The 23276-nt window shown below is 41.0% G+C and overlaps 1 pseudogene; it reads left to right on the top strand.

Moving 5' to 3' along the window:
• Positions 1-5914: 5914 nt before the first annotated feature.
• Positions 5915-11391, top strand: LOC103224625 (sister chromatid cohesion protein PDS5 homolog A-like; annotated as a pseudogene).
• The last annotated feature ends 11885 nt before the right edge of the window (positions 11392-23276 follow it).

The following is a 23276-nucleotide window of genomic DNA, read 5'->3' as shown; positions in this document are numbered from 1 at the left end:
AAGGAGAACAGAAAGAAAAGGGGAAGGAAAAGAAGAAGAAACTTAATCATCCAGATTTATATTAAACAAAATATATTGCAACGTGTGTATAGCTTCAGTTTGACGAATCAGTCTCTAATATTTAAGCCACACCTAGCTGTTCTTTTGTTTGTCTGTTTTTGAGACGGAGTCTCACTGTGTCACCCAGGCTAGAGTGCAGTTGCCCAATCTCTGTTCACTGCAAACCCTGCCTCCCAGGTTCAAGGGATTCTCCTGTCTCAGCCTCCCAAGTACCTGGATTACAGGTGTGTGCCATCACACCGGGCTAATTTTTGTATTTTTAGTAGAGACGGGGTTTCACCATGTTGGCCAGGCTGGTCTCAAAATCCTGACCTTAAGTGATCTGCCTGCCTCAGCCTCCCAAAGTGCTGGGATTACAGGCATAAGCCACTGCACCCAGCCCCCATCTAATTTTTTAACACCATCTTTTCCAAGTATGCTTTCATTGTAACAAGTATTTTCTTCTTCATCTTTTTTTCTTTCTTCTTTTTTTGAGACAGAGTCTCCCTCTGTCGCCCAGGCTGGAGTGCAATGGTGCAATCTTGGCTCACTGCAACCTCCACCTCCCGGGTTCAAGGGATTCTCCTGCCTCAGCCTCCCAAGTAGCTGGGACTATAGGCATGTGCCACCATGCCCGGCTAATTTTAGCAGAGACGGGGTTTCATCATGTTGGCCAGTTTAGTCTTAAACTCATGACCTCAGATGTTCCACCTGCCTCGGCTTCCCAAAGTGCTGGGATTACAGGCGTGAACCACTGCACCGGCCTTTTTTTTTTTTTTTTTTTTTTCCCAGACGGGTCTGGCTACGTCTCCCAGGCTGGAGTGCAGTGGCATGATATCGGCTCACTGTAGCCTCGGCCTCCCATGTTCGGGCAATTCTTGTGCTTGAGCCTCCCGAGTAATTGGGACTACAGGTGCCCACCACCACGCCTGGCTAATTTTTGTATTTTTAGTAGAGATGGGGTTTCACCATGTTGGCCAGGCTGGTCTCAAACTTCTGATCTCAGATGCTGGTCTCAAACTGACCTCAGATGATCCAGCTGCCTTGGCCTTCCAAAGTGCTGGGATTACAAGCTTGAGCCACCAGGCCCAGCCTAACAAGCATTTTCTATTATTCTTTATTTCTGAATTTTCAATAAGTCCTAGATATGTGCTGTTGTTTCTTTTGATGCTCTATTGTATGCTGTACAAGGATTATTTCATTTTGAACATAATTTCAGTTTGATGCTATGGTTATTTATCATATGTGTTGTTTTGCTGTACCTTTTTTTTTTTTGAGAGAGAGAGTTTCACTCTTGTCACCCAGGCTGGAGTGCAACAGCTTGATCTTGGTTCACTGCAACCTCTGCCTCCCGGGTTCAAGGAATTCTCTAGCCTCAGTCTCAGGAGTGGCTGGGATTACAGGTGCTCGCCACCATGCCTAGCTAAATTTTTTTTGTATTTTTAGTAGAGACGGGGTTTCGTCATGTTGGATAGGCTGGTCTCGAACTTCTGATCTCAGGTGATCCGCCCACCTTGGCCTCCCGAAGTGCTGGAATTACAGGTGTAAGCTGCCTGTACCTATTTTTTTTTTTTTTTTTTTTAACATCCAGCTTATGTTACTTCAGCATCTCTTTACTGTTATCTTCACTGAAGCCTTTTTTTTTTTGTCTAGGAAAATGAAAAACTTAAATGTTATACAAAATTGTACTAGATTGACTTGCTTTTTTTTTTTTTTTTTTTTTTTTTTGAGACAGAGTCTTGCACTGTCGCCTAGGCTGGAGTGCAGGGGCACAATCTCAGCTACCTACAACCTCCACCTCCCGGGTTCAAGTGATTCTCTTGCCTCAGCCTCCCAAGTAGCTGGGACTACAGGTGTGTGCCACCACACCCAGCTAATTTTTGTATTGTTAGTAGAGATGGGGTTTCACTATATGTTGTCCAGGTTGGTCTTGAACTCCTTGACCTCAGGTGATCCACCCACCTCGGCCTCCCAAAGTGCTGGGATTACAGGCGTGAGCCACTGCACCCAGGTCCCAAAATTGAATTAGATTGAAAATACAGGCCGGGCGCGGTGGCTCAAGCCTGTAATCCCAGCACTTTGGGAGGCTGAGACGGGCGGATCACGAAGTCAGGAGATCGAGACCATCCTGGCTAACCCGGTGAAACCCCGTCTCTACTAAAAAATACAAAAAAACTAGCCGGGCGAGGTGGCGGGCGCCTGTAGTCCCATCTACTCCGGAGGCTGAGGCAGGAGAATGGCGTAAATCCGGGAGGCGGAGCTTGCAGTGAGCCGAGATCCGGCCACTGGACTCCAGCCTGGGGGACAGAACGAGACTCCGTCTCAAAAAAAAAAAAAAGAAAAAAAAGAAAATACATAAAATTCCTCTGTTAAATTTCTATGAAAGTTTCTCAGTACTTATTCTTAACTTCTGATCAGTAACAAATAGTTCTTTGATGGGTATTGATGGCCAAACTACATTTTGAGTAAAACTATCCTGTAAAATAGGGATTATTATTTCTATTTTTTGTTAAAAACAACAACAACAACAACAGACGCTTGGATAGTTAAAGTAGCTTACTTGCTTTTTTTTTTTTTTTTTTGAGATGATGTTTAGCTCTTGTTGTGCAGATTGGAGGGCAATTGCATGATCTTGGCTCACTGCAACATCTGCCTCCTGGGTTCAAGTGATTATCCTGCCTCAGCCTCCCAAGTAGCTGGGATTACAGGTACACGCCACCATGCCCAGCTAATTTTTGTATTTTTAGTAGAGACAGGGTTTCACTATATATTGGCCAAGTTGGTTTCGAACTCCTGACCTGGTGATCCACCCACCTCAGCCTCCCAAAGTGCTGGGATTACAGGCGTGAGCCACCACACCTGGCCCAGCTTATTTGCATTTATTCAGATAATTAATGGCAAAGACCAAATTTGTACCCAGGATTGATTCCAGGTTCTGAAGTTTTAAATAAGCATGATATAATAATTCTGTTCTATAATGGTTCGAGAATAATTCTAAACTTGTACTGCCCACTAACTGCTAGCCACACATGGCTTTTTAAATTTAAATTGATTTAACTCATTTAAAACTAATTTTATTTCTTCAGTTGCACTAGTGACATTTCAAGTACTGAAAAGCATGGATGTCTGGTAGCTACCATATTGGATAGTACAGACAGAGGGCGTTTGCATCCTCACAGAACGTTCTATAGGACTGTCCTGCTGTAGAATATCAATAATTTATCTTAGAGATCATTTGTTTAACTTACAAGTTTGTATTAGATACTTTTGGGTTGCCTGGTTGGCACACAACAACACTCCCTCCCTCTTCAAGAAATTTCCCTTTCATCCCTAAACAATAAAATAAGGCGGTTTATTTATTTATTTATTTATTTATTTATTTATTTATTTTTTGAGATGGAGTCTTGCTCTGTCACCCAGGCTGGAGTGCAGTGGCGTGATCTCAGCTCACTGCAAGCTCTGCCTCCTGTGTTCACGCCATTCTCCTGCCTCAGCCTCCCGACTAGCTGGGACTACAGGTGCCCACCACCACACCTGGCTAATTTTTTGTATTTTTTAGTAAAGACGGAGTTTCACAGTGTTAGCCAGGATGGTCTCGATCTCCTGACCTCGTGATCCGCCCGCCTCAGCCTCGCAAAGTGCTGGGATTACAGGCGTGAGCCACTGCGCCAGGCCAAAATAAAGCAGTTTTTAATCTTCCATGACTCTCTGACCCATCTCATCAGTCATAGCTGATTGAACCAGCTAAAGCCAAGTCAGATAAATGTGTCTTTTATCTCTAGAAGAAAATGTATAGAGATTTTAAAGCAATTTACTTTTGTGAAAAAGTAATAATAATTTACTAATTTGCTAATTAGCTAATCCCAATTATGTCAGGGTTTTTGTTTTGTTTGTTTGTTTGTTTTGAGACATGGTCTCGCCCTGTCACCCAGGGCTGGAGTGCAGTGGCAGATCTTGGCTCACTGCAACCTCCGCCTCCTGGATTCAAGCAATTCTCATGCCTCAGCCTCCCCAGTAGCTGAGATTGCAGGTGCACATCATCAGGCCTGGCTAATTTTTTGTATTTTTGGTAGAGGTGGAGTTTTGCTCTGTTGGCCAGGCTGGTCTCAAACTGCAGATCTCAAGTGATCTACCCACCTCAGCCTCCTGAAGTGCTGGGATTACAGGTGTGAGCCACCATGCCTGGCCCCAATTATGTCTTAAGAGGAAAAAAAATAATAAAGGCCTACAAAGGGAAATTGGACCTAGGGTCTCAAAGAATACTTAGTCCCAGGTGAAACAACTGTAGTCAAGAGATGAGGCTGCAATGCAATAACATGGGGGCATGTAGCACTCTGTGGATGAGATGAAGGAGGGGTAGTTACCAAGGAAGAGTAACTAGTCATGAACTTTGTACATATACTTACAGGCAACAATGAGTATGTACTTACTACCTACTAACTTTTTTTTTTTTTAGACACAGCCTAACTCTGTCACCCAGACTGGAGTGCAGTGGCACGATCTCAGCTCACTGTAACCTCAACCTCCCGGGTTCAAGTGATTTTCATGCCTCAACCTCCTGAGTACCTGGGAGTACAGGCATGAGGCACTACACCCGGCTAATTTCTGTAGTTTTTAGTAGAGACGGGGTTTCACCATGTTGGTCAGGCTGGTCTCCAACTCCTGGTCTCAAGCGATTCACTGCTCTTGGCCTCCCAAAGTGCTGGGATTATGGATGTGAGCCACTGCACCTGGCCTACCTACTAAACATTTTAAAATGTTACATCCATTATTTCATCCAAAGATCCAAACAATCCCAAGTTTACAAATGAAGGAATTGAAGCAACGGAGACTTACAGAATGTTAGGGCATGGCTAAAAGCCTTGGTGGTTGCTGAAACTTCATGCTACTGTTGTGGGAAATTGAGGACCTGAGAGACTGATATGGAGAACAGGAGGATTGTTTATTTAAGGTATGCACCCGCTTGGTGGATTCACATCTAAAAAGATGAGCATTGAACAAAGACCGAGTGGGGTTTTTATTAGCAGGCTTACAAAAGCAAAACAGGCAGTTAATTATATGATAGGTCACATAATCTATAGCATAGCATAACTTGTGACCTTGCATAGCTGGTGGCCTTGTAGCTGCATTGCAAGAAAAACAAGAACTGGCTAAATACAGGCATTTGTAAAACATAGTCATGCTTAAGAAGCCAGGGACAGGAGTAACAGTAAAGAAATTTGTCTTTCTCTCTTTTTTTTTTTTTTTCTTTTAACCTTTCTCTGGAGAGGAGGGGTGTCTGGAGCCCATTGCTTCTCAAACAGCGTTATCTTGTAACTGTCCTTGAAGTGAGCTTGTTAGGCAGAGGAAAACTTGTTCTTTTCTTTTTAACCCTTGCCTCGCCTGTTACTTTTCTTGGAGTGAATGAATGCATACTTATTTTTAAATTTCTGCCTCATTTTCTCTCCTTTGATGCCTTTTCTAAAAGAAGTTTAAAAGAAGGTATCACTATTACTTAATTCTGCATGAAGAGACAAGTTTTCTTCTTTAGACAAAGGTTGATATTTATGCAGAGCTATTAGCTGAGTGGCAGTTTGCCTAGCTACTATTGCCTTTATGGTTGATTGAATGCTTCTAACAAAGAGACGTAAGAGACAATGGAGTGTTAGGCAACTTCTTAGTATGGCCAGAACTTCTCTTGAAGCTTCTGAAAAATGAAAACCAGTGCTCGGGTGGGCAGGCGGCAGCGGCGGGACCCGCGGAGCGGCTTTGTATGCATCCCGACGATAGGCAGCGGTGCAACCACCTGACAGAGGCCGGGGCACTAGATGCACCTTCTGCCCGCATGAGGAGGAGAGGCCGGTAGAGGACTGTGGACCAAAAGTTGTGCCCCGGGATGGACTTCACCGCACAGCCCAAGCCTGCCACAGCCTTCTGTGGCATCGTGAATGCAGCCGGGGAGATCACTTACCCTCTGGGGGTAAAAGAGATCACCAACAAGATCACCACCGACGAGATGATCAAACACCTGAAGATGGTAGTGAAAACCTTTATGGATACGGCTCAGGACTCAGAAGATGAAAAACAGCAGTGTCTCCCCACTAGCCTTGTATCTTGCATCTGAATTCTCCCTCAGGAACCCCAATAAAGATGTGTGTCTCCTTGTAGCATGTTGTTAGGCTGGTATCTTTTGTATCTATGCCCCAGAAGGTTCATATACTTCCCATGATAAACTTAAGGTCATATTTTTGTTTATTACCAGACAATTAAAAGGTTTGGAGGATACAAAGAGTCCGCAGTTTAATAGATACTTTTATTTATTAGAGAATTTAGCTTGGGTTAAATCATGTAACATCTGCTTTGAATTAGAAGATTGCAATGAAATTTTTATTCAGCTTTTAGGACTCTCTTCTCAGTGATCCACAATAGCCACAATAAGAAGGTACAAATGCATGTGCTAGATTTGATGAGTTATATCATCATGGAAGGAGACAGAGTTACTCAAGAGTTATTGGACTCCATTCTTATTAACCTCATTCCTGCACGTAAGTACTTAAATAGTCCTTTGACCTTGCAAAAGTGCTATTGGAAAGAACAGTCCAGACTATTGAGGCATGCATTGCCAATTTTTTCAATCAAGTCCTGGTGCTGGGAAGATCATCAGTAAGTGATTTGTCAGAACATGTATTTGATCTGATTCAGGACCTTTTTGCTATAGATCCTCATTTATTATTTCCATCATGCCATAGCTTGAATTCAAACTAAAGAGCAATGATGGAGAAGAGTGATTAGCTGTTGTTCGACTTCTAGCTAAATTGTTTGGCTCCAAAGATTCTGATTTGGCAACACAAAATTGTTCTCTTTGGCAATGTTTTCTTGGACGGTTTAATGACATTCATTTTCCTGTGAGATTAGAAAGTGTGAAATTTGCCAGTCATTGTTTAATGAATCACCCAGATTTAGCGAAGGATCTCACAGAATATTTAAAGGTTAGATCACATGATCCAGAAGAAGCTATTCATCATGATGTCATTGTTACTTTAATAACAACTGCCAAGAGAGACCTGGCCTTAGTCAACGATCAGCTGCTTGGCTTTGTAAGGGAAAGAACACTGGATAAATGGTGGCAAGTAAGAAAAGAAGCTAGACGAGTCTGGCTCAGCTTTTTAAGAAATACTGTCTTCATGGTGAAGCAGGAAAGGAAGCTGCAGAGAAAGTCAATTGGATAAAGGACAAATCTTTGCATATTTATTATCAGAACAGCATTGATGACAAACTGTTGGTAGAGAAAATCTTTGCTCAGTATCTTGTCCCCCACAGCCTGGAAACAGAAAAGAGAATGAAATGCTTATATTACTTATATGCTAGTTTGGATCCAAATGCTGTAAAAGCTTTCAATGAGATGTGGAAGTGTCAGAACATGCTTCGGAGTCATGTACGCGAACTGTTGGATTTGCACAAGCAGCTTACATCAGAGGCTAACTCTTCTGCCATGTTTGGAAAACTGATGACCATAGCAAAGAATTTGCCTGACCCCGGGAAAGCATAATATTTTGTGAAGAAATTTAACCAGGTTCTCGGCGATGATGAGAAACTTCGGTCTCAATTGGAGTTATTAATCAGCCCAGCCTGTTCTTGCAAATGAGCAGATATTTGTGTGAGAGAAATAGCCTGGAAACTTGCAAATCCTAAGCAACTAACAAATCCTTTTCTAGAGAAGGTCAAATTTTCTGTTGGAGAGAATTGCACCTGTGCACATTGATTCAGAAGCCATGAGTGCACTAATGAAATTGATGAATAAGTGAATAGAGGGGACAGCAGATGATGAAGAGGAGGGTGTAAGTCCAGATACAGCTATCCGTTCAGGACTTGAACTTCTTAAGGTTCTATCTTTCACATATCCTACCTCGTTCCACTCTGCAGAGACATATGAGTCCTTGTTACAGTGCCTAAGAATGGAGGATGACAAGGTAGCAGAAGCTGCTGTACAAATTTTAGAAATACAGGTCACAAAGTAGAAACAGACCTTCCCTAGATACGGTCAACCTCAGTTCCCATTTTACATCAAAAAGCGAAGAGTGGGGCTGGCGCAGTGGCTCACGCCTGTAATCCCGGCACTTTGGAAGGCTGAAGTGGGTGGATCGCGAGGTCAGGAGATCGAGACCATCCTGGCTAACACGGTGAAACCCTGTCTCTACTGAAAAATACAAAAAATTAGCCGGGCATGGTTGGCGGGCGCCTGTAGTCCCAGCTACTCAGGAGGCTGAGGCAGAAGAATGGCGTGAACCCGGGAGCTAGAGCTTTCGGTGAGCCGAGATCGCGCCACTGCACTCCAGCCTAGGTGACAGAGAGAGACTCTGTCTCAAAAAAAAAAAAAACAAAAAAACAAAAAAAAACAAAAAACACCAAAGAAGGGTACTCCACACCAAGCAAAACAGACTGTGCACTGTATACATGCCATATCCAGAAATAAAGAAGTCCAGCTTGCACATATTTTTGAGCCACTCAGTGGAGTCTGAATGCTGATGTGCCAGAACAACTTATAATCCCATTAGTTTCATTGGACCACATTTCTATGTTAGCACCAGATCAGTTTGCTTCCCCAATGAAATCTGTAGTAGCAAATTTTATTGTGAAAGATCAGCTAATGAATGACAGGTCACTAGGTGAAAATAATGGAAAACTGTGGTCTCCAGATGTCAAGAGGTTTCCCCTGAAGTACTAGCAAAGGTATAGGCAATTAAACTTCTGGTAAGGTGGCTGTTGGGTATGAAAAACAACCAGTCTAAATCTGCCAATTCAACCCTTCGGTTATCAGCGATGTTGGTTAGTGAGGGTGACCTGACAGAGCAAAAGAGGATAGGTAAATCAGATATGTCTCGGCCGGGCGCGGTGGCTCAAGCCTGTAATCCCAGCACTTTGGCAGGCTGAGACGGGCGGGTCACTAGGTCAGGATATCGAGACCATCCTGGCTAACACAGTGAAACCCCGTCTCTACTAAAAATACAAAAACTAGCCGGGCGAGGTGGCAGGCGCCTGTAGTCCCAGCTACTCGGGAGGCTGAGGCAGGAGAATGGCGTGAACCCGGGAGGCGGAGCTTGCAGTGAGCTGAGATCCGGCCACTGCACTCCAACCTGGGCGACAGAGCCAGAATCCCTCTCAAAAAAAAAAAAAAAAATCAGATAGGTCTCACTTGCAATTAGCTGCTGGTAGTGCCATAATGAAGCTTGCTAAGGAACCTCGTTACCATGAAATTATTACCCCAGAACAGTTTCAGCTCTGTGCATTTGTTATTAATGATGAGTGTTACTAAGTAAGGCAGATATTTGCTCAGAAACTGCATAAAGCACTTGTGAAGTTACTGCTTCCATTGGAGCATATATCCCATATATGGCGATATTTGCCTTGTGTGCCAAAGATCCTGTGAAGGAGAGAAGTGCACACGCACGACAGTGTTTACCGAAAAATATCAGTATACGCAGGGAATACATTAAGCAGAACCCTATGGCCACTGAGAAATTATTATCACTGTTGCCTGAATATGTAGTTCCATACATGATTCACCTGCTGGCCCATGATCCAGATTTTACAAGATCACAAGATGCTGATCAGCTTCATGATATCAAAGAGTGCCTATGGTTCATGCTTGAAGTTTTAATGACAAAGAATGGAAACAATAGCCATGCCTTTATGAAGAAGATGGCAGAGAACATCAAGTTACCCAGAGATGCCCAGTCTCCAGATGAATCCCAGACAAAGGAAAACCTGTATACAGTATGTGATGTGGTTCTCTGTGTTATAAATAGTAAAAGTGCTTTGTGCAGTGCAGATTCACCAAAGGACCCAGTCCTCCCAATGAAATTTTTTACACAACCTGAAAAGGACTTCTGTAATGATAAGAGTTCTATTTCAGAAGAGACAAGAGTACTTCTGTTAACAGGAAAGCCAAAGCCTACTGAAGTGCTAGGTGCAGTAAACAAGCCTTTATCAGCAACGAGAAGGAAACCCTGTGTTAGAAGCACTGGTACTGAGACTGGAAGCAACGTTAATGGAAATTCAGAGCTGAACCCTTCAACCGGAAATCGATCACGGGAACAGAGTTCAGAGGCAGCAGAAACTGGAGTTAGTGAAAATGAAGAGAACCCTGTGAAGATTACTTCAGTCACACCTGTAACGAATATTGACCCAGTAAAGAATAAGGAAATTAGTTCTGATCAGGCTACCCAGGCTACCCACTGCTACATCAGCAGTGACCAAGGAAAGAAAAGAACAGTAACAGCAGCTTGTGCAGAGAATATCCAACAAAAAACAGATGAGAAAGTAGATGAATTTGGACCGCCTGCCCCTTCCACACCCAGGAGAGGATGTCGACCCAACTCTGAATCTCAGGGCAATGCAACCCAAAATAATGATCTAAATAAACCTATTAACTAATAAGGGAAGGAAGAGAGCTGCAGTGGGTCAGGAGAGCCCTGGGGGTTTGGAAGCAGGTAATGCCAAAGCACCCAAACTGCAAGATGTAGCCAAAAAGGCAGCACCAGCAGAAAGACAAATTGACTTACAAAGGTAAAAACGCATTTGCAAAGGGAGAAAATGAAGACCAAACAGAAGCAGGCTCCAGTTTCTGCAAAAACTTGAAATCACAAATGTCCCTGAACAGAAAATGAAGCTCACTTCAGAACACACACTCTCTGCCTTGAAAACTACAGAAACTGTTAATTCTTTTTTCACAGACCACGGGTCCTCTGATGGAAATGTACAGCGGAAACTCTTGAGAGAGAGGCTAAAAGCAACTCTGTTCTCCCCCTTCCCCTAGACTTTTCTTACGAAAAGTCAGTAATTAAGCAAATTGCTTAACACTTGGTTCCAGTTCCTGCCTATCTGGAGTTTAAATGCATAATACACCATAATTTCCATGCTGTAGTTTTTATTTCGAAGAAAGTAACAAGATATCTTTACACTGACACTGAAAATTCATCCATTTTAGAGCCAGGAATTTACATGTTACAAAGGAAAAAATAGAAGTCTACTGAATTAATTTTTTTAAAGAAAAGAGATCAGATTAAATATTTCTTTGTTTTTCCTTTCGGAAACTTTTATATATAATTCTTTCTGCCTGCCTGCCTACTTTTCTGCAAAAATGAGATGTACAGATTTCGGTTCCCTGCTATGAAAAGTGATGTGGTGGCAATTTTATAAATGTTGCTTTCTGATTTTTATCAGAGTGAGAAAATAATTAAAATTATTATTGATTTGCAAGTAGTAAACAGTTCATATTTTGATTTCCCCTCATTTTAGTTTAATATAATTTGCAATAAATGTACATACTGTTGTTTGTTTCATAAAGCATATCACCTTAAAATGGTTTTCACTCCTGTGATTATGTTGGAATATTTGGAATGTTAAAGGAGTGAAGACTATCCAGCATTTGGCTTTATAATATTTGTCACCAGATTTTTATTAATGTTAAAAAAAAGTCAAATTTGTAAAAATAGTTGGAATTTGGCAGCTTTGTAAGGAAAGTTGGAGGTGTTTTAGGATTGCTATCAATTTTCAGCATTGTGCTATTGGGAAATAAGTGTTTTGCTTTTGTCTGATGGTCTGGGCTCATTTTTACATTTATTTTAGAAAACTGTTGCATCAATGTATTATGTTTCTTGGCATTGTTCAGCATAGGTAATGTGTGCACTTTTTGTGTACACATAATCATATTTAAGTTTTTTGATTAAAATAAATGCTTCTAGATGTCATGGCAGTCTTTTTATCATATGCTTTCTGGTGAATTTTTTCATGTTAAAGAGCTAAAGTCATAACATGATTACAGTCAACTCTCCTGTATCTGTATAAAATAGTGACTATACCTCAGTTTTTAAATTTTGTGATAGTCATAAACTTAGAACAAAATAATGAAGGCATGTAAGACCTGATTCAGGAGGAACTTGAAATTTGTCTTTTCTCATGTCCAGAGTTCTGTCCTGCCCCAATGCCCACTATAGGGTTATCTGCAAAGCTCTAGCAGAGTGTGCTCACTCCATTGCTAGCATGGGTTAGAGGAAACAAATAACACTTGTGTTGTAACTTGGTCTTGATAGCCTGTAGTGTATGTGGGATGTAAAACAAACAATAAAGTGTGTCAAAGGTGGATGATTCTGTTAGAGTGAAGTTTGAGAGCAAATGTCATTTATATTTCTCATAGATAATCAAGAGTTGGCTGTGTATGGATTGACTGAAAGGTGGGTAATTATTTTAAATATGAATATACACACACATTTAGGTATCAGAAGATGCTTAGGGAACAATGGATACCGATGATAGAAAACGATATCTTTACAGGGGCAGAAAAAGCCCTACTCTTCCTTATTGCCTCTTCAGAACCCTTTAGAAAGTATAAAATACTGCCTCCAACTTGTTGAAAAAGAGTATCTGTGCATAAACATCAGAGAAGTCCCTCAAGCAGTCAATAGGTGTGTTCTATTTAGAAAGTTTAAAGTTCTTGGCTGGGCGCGGTGGCTCAAGCCTGTAATCCCAGCACTTTGGGAGGCCGAGACGGGTGGATCACAAGGTCAGGAGACCGAGACCATCCTGGCTAACACGGTGAAACCCCATCTCTACTAAAAAATACAAAAAAAAACTAGCCGGGCGAGGTGACGGGCGCCTGTAGTCCCAGCTACTCGGGAGGCTGAGGCAGGAGAATGGAGTGAACCCGGGAGGCGGAGCTTGCAGTGAGCTGAGATCCGGCCACGGCACTCCAGCCTGGGCGACAGTGCAAGACTCCGTCTCAAAAAAAAAAAAAAAAAAAAAAAAGAAAGTTTAAAGTTCTCTTAGCATCAGACAACTTGATTCCTAAGGTTTCCAATGTGTCACCAACAAAAAGTGCATTGATAGGGACCTTTGTCTCTTCCTCCCTTTGATTAACTGCCCAGCATCATGGTTTACTAGATTACCAAGTGTTACATCATATTAAACAAAATGTAGCAGAACCATCTGCATCAATATATTCCTGTTTAGATTTTTGCAGGAGAGTAGTTACTTAAAAGGATCTGGTCCTTGTATGATATAAATGGCCCACCCCAATTTTGTAACATGATGCAAGTGTCTGGCACTAAGGGAAGCAAGAGTAGGATTGTAGAAAGATCAAGCTGATGGGGAGGGACTTGTTTACAGGAAATGTTTTAGTTTTCCTTTTTGAAGGAAAACATAAAAATCCCTTAGGAATTTGGTATTCATATCTCAGAGAACTACAACACAAAAGTGCAGACTTATATTTGAGAATTAATGTCAACCCTTTGTGTCTAGTTTGAAGCTTCTTGTATTTGTCTAAAACTACAAGCCGGAATTTTCTCCTTTGATAAAAAGTGTGTATAATGTAAAGCAGTTTTGCATATTTTTGTGCTGCACATGGGCTGAATTAAAAAAAAAAAAACTTGAAGCAGAACCCTGTAATTTGTGTAAATGACAATTTGTGTAAAATCCTACCATAAAATGCTAAAAATATGCACTGTTTCAAATAAAATCAAGAAATGCAGCATTAAAAAAAATAAATAAAAGAAAAAACAAAAATGAAAACCACCTTCTAAAGAGAGAATCTGGAGACCACCCTTTCCAAGTTTGAATGGGAACATGGGCTAATTGTCTCATTCTTGCAGTTATTTTTATAATTGCCTTCCTATTGTTATTGATTTCCAGGCAGCAATTAGTTAGATTGAACTTTCTACATATTCTTCTTTCCTGGGCTAGGAGGTAGTCTAAAGCTAATCTATTCTGATAGATAGCATTCCTCATTTTTCTGGCTTGCTGGGCCAGTAAATCTAATGCAATTGCTGTTTCATTAGTGATGATTTTAAGTACTACCTGCAACTTTAGGATGGGGTTAAGCATGCAAATAGGAGTGCAGTATCTCCATGACTTATCTTGCGCCCAGGTAGCTGGCTTATAGTATTGAATTATTCTTTCAGGGGGCTAATTTGTGTATTTTCAATCTCTTATTTTTGTATCTTTCTTTACATCTAAATCTTTTTTGTTTCTTTTTCTAACTTCATCATAGACGGGATATCCTGAAGTTTCTCCTTGTTGCAGTGGGAGTAGGAAGAAAGACTGTCTAATTGTTCTAAGGACATAGGCCTCTGTCTATTTGGTGGGCAATTGTCGGTAGGCCTGTGGTCCGCAGATCCAATAGAGACCAGAGGATGCTTGCCAGGCATTTGGAGCTTTAAGCTGATACCAGGTGAGGTTTACAGAAGAGAAATGGGAAAACGGATTTGGATGGGGTGATTTGGAGTCATCTCTGCCTTGCCACAAAGTTTTGTTTTTAGTGTTTCATTTTAACATTGCTGTCTCAAGCAAGTTAGTTCTCTTACTAGGTCTGTAAAGACTTTTCCCTAGTAAGCAACATAGTATCTCTTGATAACAGATGTTTTTAGGAGCCAGACCCTTGAATTTAGGTAGCTTCTGGGAAAGAGTCAGTCAGCATAAAATTACATTGTGGCATTAACTCTTTTGCTTCCTAAGGCTGTCTGTCTCTTATGTTAGCTCCTCTACAAACATAACATAAGGAAACTGCCTAGGCTGCTGGCAACGTTTTCAGCCAGCTGAGCAAACAGGTTTTCAGCTAAAGGAGGAGGCTCTGGTAACTTCTGGTCTACATGCTTATAGAATGACTTAAAGACTTGGAATTGTTGCTGGGCTGGACTGGTCCAGGTTCCTTTTCTGATAACATACAGGTAGGTTGCTGGGTTGGTGTGTATGTAGACATGTATGGAGTAACCTGCAGTCTACATGAGTAAGTCTGGCTTTAGAATGGTGAAATTTACAGGATTACAGGTTTTTGTTTTATAATTTGGTTTTACCATTATTTTGGTAAGAATAATTGACTTAGGGTGCCACGATATGCAATACTGACAGTCTTTCTCTGGGGTCTCAGGGGAACAAGGTGGAGTTACTCTTGGCATGAATACATATTTGTAGTCATTTGTATAGTATCTTTTCAAAGGTAGGTGACTACAGACGGGTGAGTCTTGGTGTGCTGCCTGACAAGCATCAAAATATAGAGAAATAGGCCTTCAGTAAAAAGGAGGGACCTTGGTTTGGTTTAAGAGGGGACCTTCTTTTGACCTTGCACAAATTTCAAACCATTTACCAGGTAAAACCTTGGGGTCATAACAGACATAAGGCTGGTTATTTGCTGGGTCACAAATTGAGTAGGTGCTCTGATTATAAGTACAAGTTCTTAAGCGCGTCCTTGTGCACTCATACTACATGTGGTGGTACAATAAAGTTCTAGTTATGCTGTTCCTTGACTAAGTAGTATGTGTACAGTGGGGACACCCTTCTATAGGTGCTTTTTCTAGCATGGTTAAGGGTGGATAACAACAACAAAACAATGTACAGCATATTCATACCCAGCAAGGACAGAAAAGGTCCTTGCCTGGGGGTGGAGGTTGAGCACAACAACAGAACAATAATAAAACAGTTAGTATTGCAAGGAAAACTACTAGTGTTAAGATTTTTAACCACATTAGCTTGCTTGATGAGACTTTAAGCTTTGGCCATGCATAGACTAGTCAGCTTCCGGAGTGTGACTAGAGCAGGGCTTGTTGTCTCTTCAAGCTTCAGCTTGGCCAAGCATAGACTGGTCGGCTTCCAGAGTGACCAGAGCAGGGTTGTCATCCTCAGCAGCAACTGGGTCTTGTCGCAGGATCAGCCAGGTCAAATGGCCTGGATCTTGCTGGCTGGTTCACTTGGCTAGAGCTGCCAGTCTCCGCTGACTGTGGTGAATCCAAGGCACAACACCTGCAACTTTAACAACAGTGGGAGTAGACAAGGTTACATTATGGGGCCCATCCCACATGGGTCCCAGAGAAGTTGGGTTCTACTTTTTAACTTAACCAGAGTCTCTAGGTTTAAATGGGTGTCAGGCTTTCACATACTTAACTATGAAGAATTTGCATGGCTATTTCTAAAGCCTGAATTTGCTTTCTTAAGGTTAATTCCTCTAGTTACTGGAGATCACCTTTAATTTGACTTATGACTTGGGGGTGGTCGACCAAACAAAATCTTGTAGGGTGAATACCCAATTTGTTTGGTGGTGGTGCACTGGACTCAGAGGAGGACGGTAGGCAAGACTTGATCTCATCTCAGATGAGTTTCTTGGCAATATTTCTTCAGTAGCTGCTTGAGTGTTGGGTCCATGCATTCCACTTTTCTTGAACTTTGTGGTCAATAGACTGTGTGTAACTTCTATTTTTAACAGTCTTGTTAAATCTTGCACTGTATTAGCTACACATGCCAGCCTATCGTCTGACTTTAAAGTTAGAGGCAGTCCAAACCTGGGGATAATGTCGCTTCTTCTGTCCTGGTGGGGAAAGTCTCAATCCATCCTGAAAAGTTGCAAATAAACGCTAGCATATACTGATAGCCTCTGGCACAGGGCATTTCAGTAAAGTCTATAAGCAAGCTTTCACAAGGCATGGCTCCTTCTCCTGTTCAGTTTCCCAGAGGAGGGGTTCTTTTTCTCCTTCTTTGTAACTTCGTATAATGGCTTAGCCATCAGGGAGAAATTTGGAATCCAGATATGGCAGAATCTTGCTGCCTTCAACTTTTAATGTGACTATGGTCTCCTGGAGGCTTAATGAGAAGGAGCCTGGTCTGTGTTAGTCTTTATATCTTTCAGCCTTTGCTAGCTTGATTAGATCAGTATCCGGTTCTTCTAGGGTATGGCAGCTTTTAGCTGGTGACTTCTTTATACCACGGCTTTTACCACTCTCTTTATTACCTTCTGGACATTCATCTTTTTAGTGTTTTTTTTTTTTTTTTTTCTTTTTGCATTGTGCACATGGATCTGTTTTTAGCTTTGTCTGGCTCTCAAATCTTTGCTTAACTTGACTTCTTTTATGTCTGCATCTATATCTTCTTACATTGCTAGTCTCTCTTTATGAGGGCTGCCGCTAACAGATTGGCTTTTTTTTTTTTTTTTTTTAAGCTTTCAATCTGCTTCTTTTATATTTCTTGAGTTCTCTTGCTCTTACAGTCGGCAGGGCCGGGCAATGGCACGGGCCTCACCCTCGTGCTTGCACTGCAGTCTGTCTCTCCTGTTTCTTTCTGATTTCTTTTTTTAACTTTTTTCTTTATTTTCTCACACTCTTTTGGGCTGGGTAGGATCTGCACAGCTGTAGTTCACTCCTAGGTTGTCACTGGTCCAGAAGCTTGGCAGATGCCTCCCGCAAGTTGTAAGAATTATGCCTTTCTATCTCCTTTACTCTTCCTGGCACTGGTCCCTGTCCCTTTCTTTTTCCAGATAGAGCCAGGCTGGGGAGAGGGACTTAACCTTTGGCGTGTCTAGCTGCCTGGTTCTGCACTTGTTGCTTTTGCTTTTTCTTGTTTTGTTTCCTGGTCACAGTTCACATACACTTTGGTGGCCACTTTTATAAGCTGGGTGGCATTCATGCCTGCGGCTTCTGCTTGATGTCACCCTGGGCTTACCGTATAAATACTGTGTTCATCATGCACTGATTTTCAGCAGCCTCAGGGTCAAATGGGGTGTAAAGCCAGAATGCTTTACAGAGTCTGAAAAAGTAGATACTATGTCAGAATCAAAATAGACTGATCAGACCCATTGGTGATATATGATAACCAAGCAGAAAGTAGATTTAGCAAGTAGTTAGTACTAGTGGTCTTTTAAACTGCGTTGAAGGGGATTCATATAATATTACAAAATACTATATAACCAACTGTCCCAAATATAAGAATTAACTGAAAGGGTGATCTTCTGGTAGATAAAAACCCTCAGAAGACCTTTAGATGACCCTATTTACTGAATTATAAGTGCGGTTCTGATATGGCCTCTAAAGCTTCCAATATTTGTTTCAGACCAGATCCAGTATATTACAATGTCATCTTACAGAGCAGAGTGGGTCAGTGGTTATATGAACAGGGAATTGTCGTTCACAACCAGTTGGGTTGTGCTCAAACTAACTTCTTTAGGCAAGTTATTTGACTTTTCTGTATCTCAGTTTCCTTATCTGTAAAATAAACATAGTAGTTTCCATTTCATATGGTTATTGTGAGGATTAAATGAGTGAATACATATGAAGCACTTACAATAATGCTTTGCACATAGTATGTGTTAACTATTGTGATTTCTGGGAAAGACCCAGACATTTTACTGAAAACACTGAAATCCTGAAATCTGTATAACTGTGTATATTTACAGCTTCATTGAGAAGACTCATGAAACTTTATTTTAAAAAGTGCACCATATGAATTACTCATAACTCAAAAAAAACTAAGGAAATGGCCGGGTGCAGTGGCTCACACCTGTAATCTCAACACTTCGGGAGGCTGAGGTGGGTGGATCATGAGGTCAGGAGTTCCAGACCAGCCTGACCAACATGGTGAAACCCTGTCTCTACTAAAAATACAAAATTAGCCAGGTGTGGTGGCAGGCACCTGTAATCCCAGCTACACAGGAGGCTGAGGCATGAGAATCACTTGAACCCAGGAGGTGGAGGTTGCAGTGAGCTGAGATCGCACCACCACACTTCAGCCTGGGCTACAGAGCAAGACTTTGTCTCAAAAAAAAAAAAAAAAAAAAAAGCTTCTGTCTAATGACCATGCCTTGGATATGAGTTCCCTTGGACTATATAAGGCTCTATCCTGACCAAGAACCAGAATCAGTGGACCTCAACTGACACGAGATTGCTGAAGGATGAAGCTTTTGGGAGTGCAGGGAGGTCAGAAGAATATGGTAAGTTTATTGCAACCTTAGAGAGTGTGAAAATACTATTTGGCAAACAAATGCCACACCTTATTGAACTGGTGTCAGGACTCACTCAGTGAATAGCAAACCACCTCTCCTAGCTCCAGTACTAGTGGCCAACTGAGAAGATACGTGTAATTTTTTTCAGCTGTTGGCATGCCCTTCCTAGATTTCTCCTTCAGGGATCTTTCCCCACCTCGGATAACTTTCTGAGGAATTAGCTCCCCCACCCTCCAACCCTCTGCTTATCTTCCATCTTCTCTGCTTCCCAAAGAAGGCACTCTCAGGAACTTCAGAGTACTTAGGTAATGGGTTGAGTTGATCTTTTACAGTAATTCTTTATCTGGGCAAAATGTGCTTGGTTGCTCTTACCTGAAATCTTACAATACATAATTTCAGGAACTTAAAGGAAACAAAATGACAATGACACCCAAAGACACAAAGTAAAAAGATTGGACAATAGCAACCCTTAGCACACATCACAGGACCCTAAAAGTAGATAACTTTTCCTTAACTTGGGAATCTTCATTGTTCTTTGTAGGAATAAAAGTATTACTCTCATTCAGTTATTGACCAATCTTTACATATTGGATCTGGACTGTGGATTCTGTACTAAAAATACATTTAAGTTTTAACTAAGTCAATCTCCTGTAATTGTTCCCAGCCTGCCAATGAACCCTGCCTTCCACTTACAGTTGCTTCTGGGAATGCATCCATGATCTGTTTCCTTAAATACTTTCTCCTTCTTCTAGGTTTTTTTGTGGTGAATCTTTAACTTTAGATCAAATTCTCACTTCCTCCTTGTTTTTTGCAGCCTGCTGTCATCCAGGACCTTGCAACTAAGGGCTGCTTTAGACTAGTTCCTGTGTCTTTCACTGGTCTTGTTAATTACTTCAAGTTTATGGCAACATTTATTGAGGTATTCCTACATAGGTTTTGCCTATATTAACTCATTTATTCCTTATAACAACCCTATGAGTTAGATACCATGATTACCCTCCTTTAAAGTTAAGTAAATTAGACTTCAATATTAAAAAAAAAAGGTATACATGGTAGAACCAGGTTTGGGTTGGGCAGGCTGGGTTCAGAGCAATGTGCTTATTATTGTCTTCACACTAGCAAGATACAGTCTATTCTGCTATAGCATATGTATGTAACAACAATTAGCTAATACACAGTTGGCATATAGGACATCCTGTCAGTATAATTTGAAAGTTGAATAAATTCAGAGCATTTTTTTTGTAGGCAAAGGGAGCTGTATAACAATAATAGAATGAGAACCTAATGCAGGAGCGATAAAATACCCTCAGCATGGATGCTGCACAGGTAGGAATCCTTTCAGCTCTATTTTAAGAAATAGAAAAATGAGTAGGTGGTTTCATAGCTCCTCCCCAGAGAGGTGCACTTCTAGCCTTGCTGAGCTATCAGCTTGTAGAGGTTGTATTTTCTCCTCTGCATACCTTTACAGTTGCCCCTCCATAGCTCAGTGTTCTTCCATCTACACTGTCTTCACACCTGCATGCCAGCATGCCAGCATTTGTACTCTATTGCTTTTTTGCATTTTTAGTATCCCCTGAAGCAGTTCGCAGATACACTGAGCTGCCTACTTGACCTTCTAAAGTTTCTAAGGGGAGTGGGGTGGGGGTGACCAATTGTTCTTTCTTTCTTTCTTTCTTTTTAATTGTAGTTTGGCTGTAGATTTGCATAGATTTTGAGTGATCTTCCCCAATCTCGTTTTGTTATTTTTATAGAACAGCAGATTGTGAGGCTTGTCAGTGGTATATATATCATACACAGGTTATAGCATCAACTCAAACATCCCGAACTAATCATCATTCCAAACTTGTAATTATCATCCCAAGCTTAATTTAGCATTTTCATCATAATAAATACATTTTTGTGGGGTCAAGGCACTAAACTTATTGTTCATTTTATTACTAACAATATTATGAGGGGATTTTATCACTCCTGTAATAGGTTATAATTCTATTATTGTTATACATTTCCCTTTGCCTACAAAAGTGATACAAAATTTATTTAAAAGATAGTTTCTGCCAGTAAGATGCTTAAAATCTACTAAGAGAAAATATGTATATTAAAAAAGACAAATAGTAAGGTTGTTAGTGATAGACAAACATGACAGCTAAGCAAAATGTATGATACCTTTATGATATTGTAGGAGGAACACTAAACTTATAATCAGATAACTTGGATTTGAATCTAGACCCTATCACTTGCTTTGTGACCCTGGAAAAACACGTAAACTTTATAGGCACTAGTTTTCTTAGCTTTAAAACAGGAATAAGGCTAGGCACGGTGGCTCATGCCTGTAATCCCAGGATTTTGGGAGGCTGAGGAAGGCAGACTACTTGAGGCCAGGAGTTCAAGACCAGTTTGACCAACATGGTGAAACCCCATCTCTACAAAAAATACAAAATAAAATTAGCCAGGTGTGGTGATGTAGGCCTTTGGTCCCAGCTACTTGGGAGGCTGAGGCATGGGAATTTCTTGAACCCGGGAGCTAGAGTTGGCCGTAGACCCAGATCATGCCACTGCACTCCAGCCTGGGTGTCAGAGCAAGACTGTTTCAAGACAATAACAATAATAATAAAATAAAAATAAATAAAACAGGGATAATTATATGAAAAAGAATTAAAAATTAAAAACAGGAATAATAATACCTGTTTTGCAGAATTTTGCAAGAATTAAATGAAAAATATATGTCAAAGTGCCTGACACTTTCGATGCAGGCACTGAATAAATGTTAATTTTCTTTCTTTCTCTCAAACAGTGCACAAACATCATCCAGGTGTCTCAGCATATGTTTCTAAGGGCTGTGCATAAATATAGCTGGGTCATTATTTTGTAGTAATTAAGAGTATGTTATAGATCTGTGCCTTCAGTGCTCAACAATGAAGTCACTGCAAAGTCAAGCAGGGTTTTTGATCACTGGGAAGTCAAAGTTGTGTCCTCCTGACTGTGTCCCATTCTTCTTGGTTTTTGTTCTTTGTTTTTAATTACAGAAATAATTTACATACCATATAATTCACTCGTTTAAAGTATACATTCAATGTTTTTGCGTATATTCAAATAATTGAGAATCATCACCACAATCAACTTTAGAACTTTTTTTTTTTTTTTTTTTTTTTTAGATGGAGTTTTGCTATTGTCACCCAGGCTGGAGTGCAGTGGTGTGATCTTGACTCACTGAAACCTCCACCCCTTGAGTTCAGGTGATTCTCTTGTTTCAGGCACCTGAGTAGCTGGGATTGCAGGCACCTGCCACCATACCCGGCTAGTTTTTGTATTTTTAGTAGAGATGGGGTTTCACCATGTTGGCCAGGCTGGTCTCGAACTCCTGACTTTAGATGATCTGCCTGCCTCAGCCTCCCAAAGTGCTGGGATTACAGGCGTGAGCCACTGTGCCTGGTCCCAGGACATTTTCATCACGACAAAAAGAAATACTGTATGCATTAGCAACCACTCACCATTTGCCCCCTGTATTAGTCCAATTTCACACATCTATAAAAAACTTCCTGAAACTGGGTATTTATAAGCAAAAGAGGTTTAATTGACTCACAGTTCTGCATGACTGGAGAGGACTCAGGGAAGGTGAGGGGGAAGCAAGGCACTTCTTACATGGTGGCAGGAGAAGAGAGAGACCACAGAGAAAATTGCCACTTTTAAACCATCAGACCTCATGAGAAAAAGCCATTATTATCACAAGGACAGGTTGGGGGAAACCACTCCCCTAAGCCAATCACCTCTTACCAACCTCTTCCTAGACACATGAGGATTACAATTGGAGATGAAATTTGGGTGAGGACACAGAGCCGAGCCATATCACCCCCAAACCCTTTATGACTAATTCTGTATAACCTAGAAAAAACCCTGAGTGTCTCACCATTTCCTCAGCTTAGTCTAAGGACCTGCCACATTTTGAAATGTGCTCTCTTCTTTCTAGCATGGTTTGGATAGATATGTATAGAATGTATGGAAACAAGGCAAAGATCTTATACCAGCCACTGGTCAATGGCTAAAGTGCTGAAGGTGATGAGAAGAGCAAATAGGGAGCATGGTCTGGTAGCTCTGTTTTCAGCCTAAGGCCAATTCCTAAGGACTCAACATGCAACTAGAAAGGAATCTGGTGAACAGCTATCCTGATGATCAATAAAATTGACTCACATGTGATATTCAATATGTATGTCTTACTCTTTACTGACTCTTAAACAAATATCTACTTCCCACCTGTGCATCTAACCTGAAATACAGATGGGGAGTAGACATTTCTATCTACTTGTTTTTCTCACTCAATTCTTTACTTTTTCTGTAATTTTTATAGATAGATCAAGTATTATGGATAAACATTAACATTTGGAATCACAAGACCTGGGTTTGAGTTTGGACACCTTCATTTACTTATTGGTTGTATAAATTCAAGCAAGCTACTTAACTACTTTGAGCCTCAGCTCTCCGTCTGTATCATGAGATCATGATAACACTA

This window comes from Chlorocebus sabaeus, chromosome 20, assembly GCF_047675955.1.
Source record: "Chlorocebus sabaeus isolate Y175 chromosome 20, mChlSab1.0.hap1, whole genome shotgun sequence".
NCBI classification, from domain to species: Eukaryota; Metazoa; Chordata; class Mammalia; order Primates; family Cercopithecidae; genus Chlorocebus; species Chlorocebus sabaeus.
This window is presented reverse-complemented; position numbering and strand designations above follow the sequence as displayed.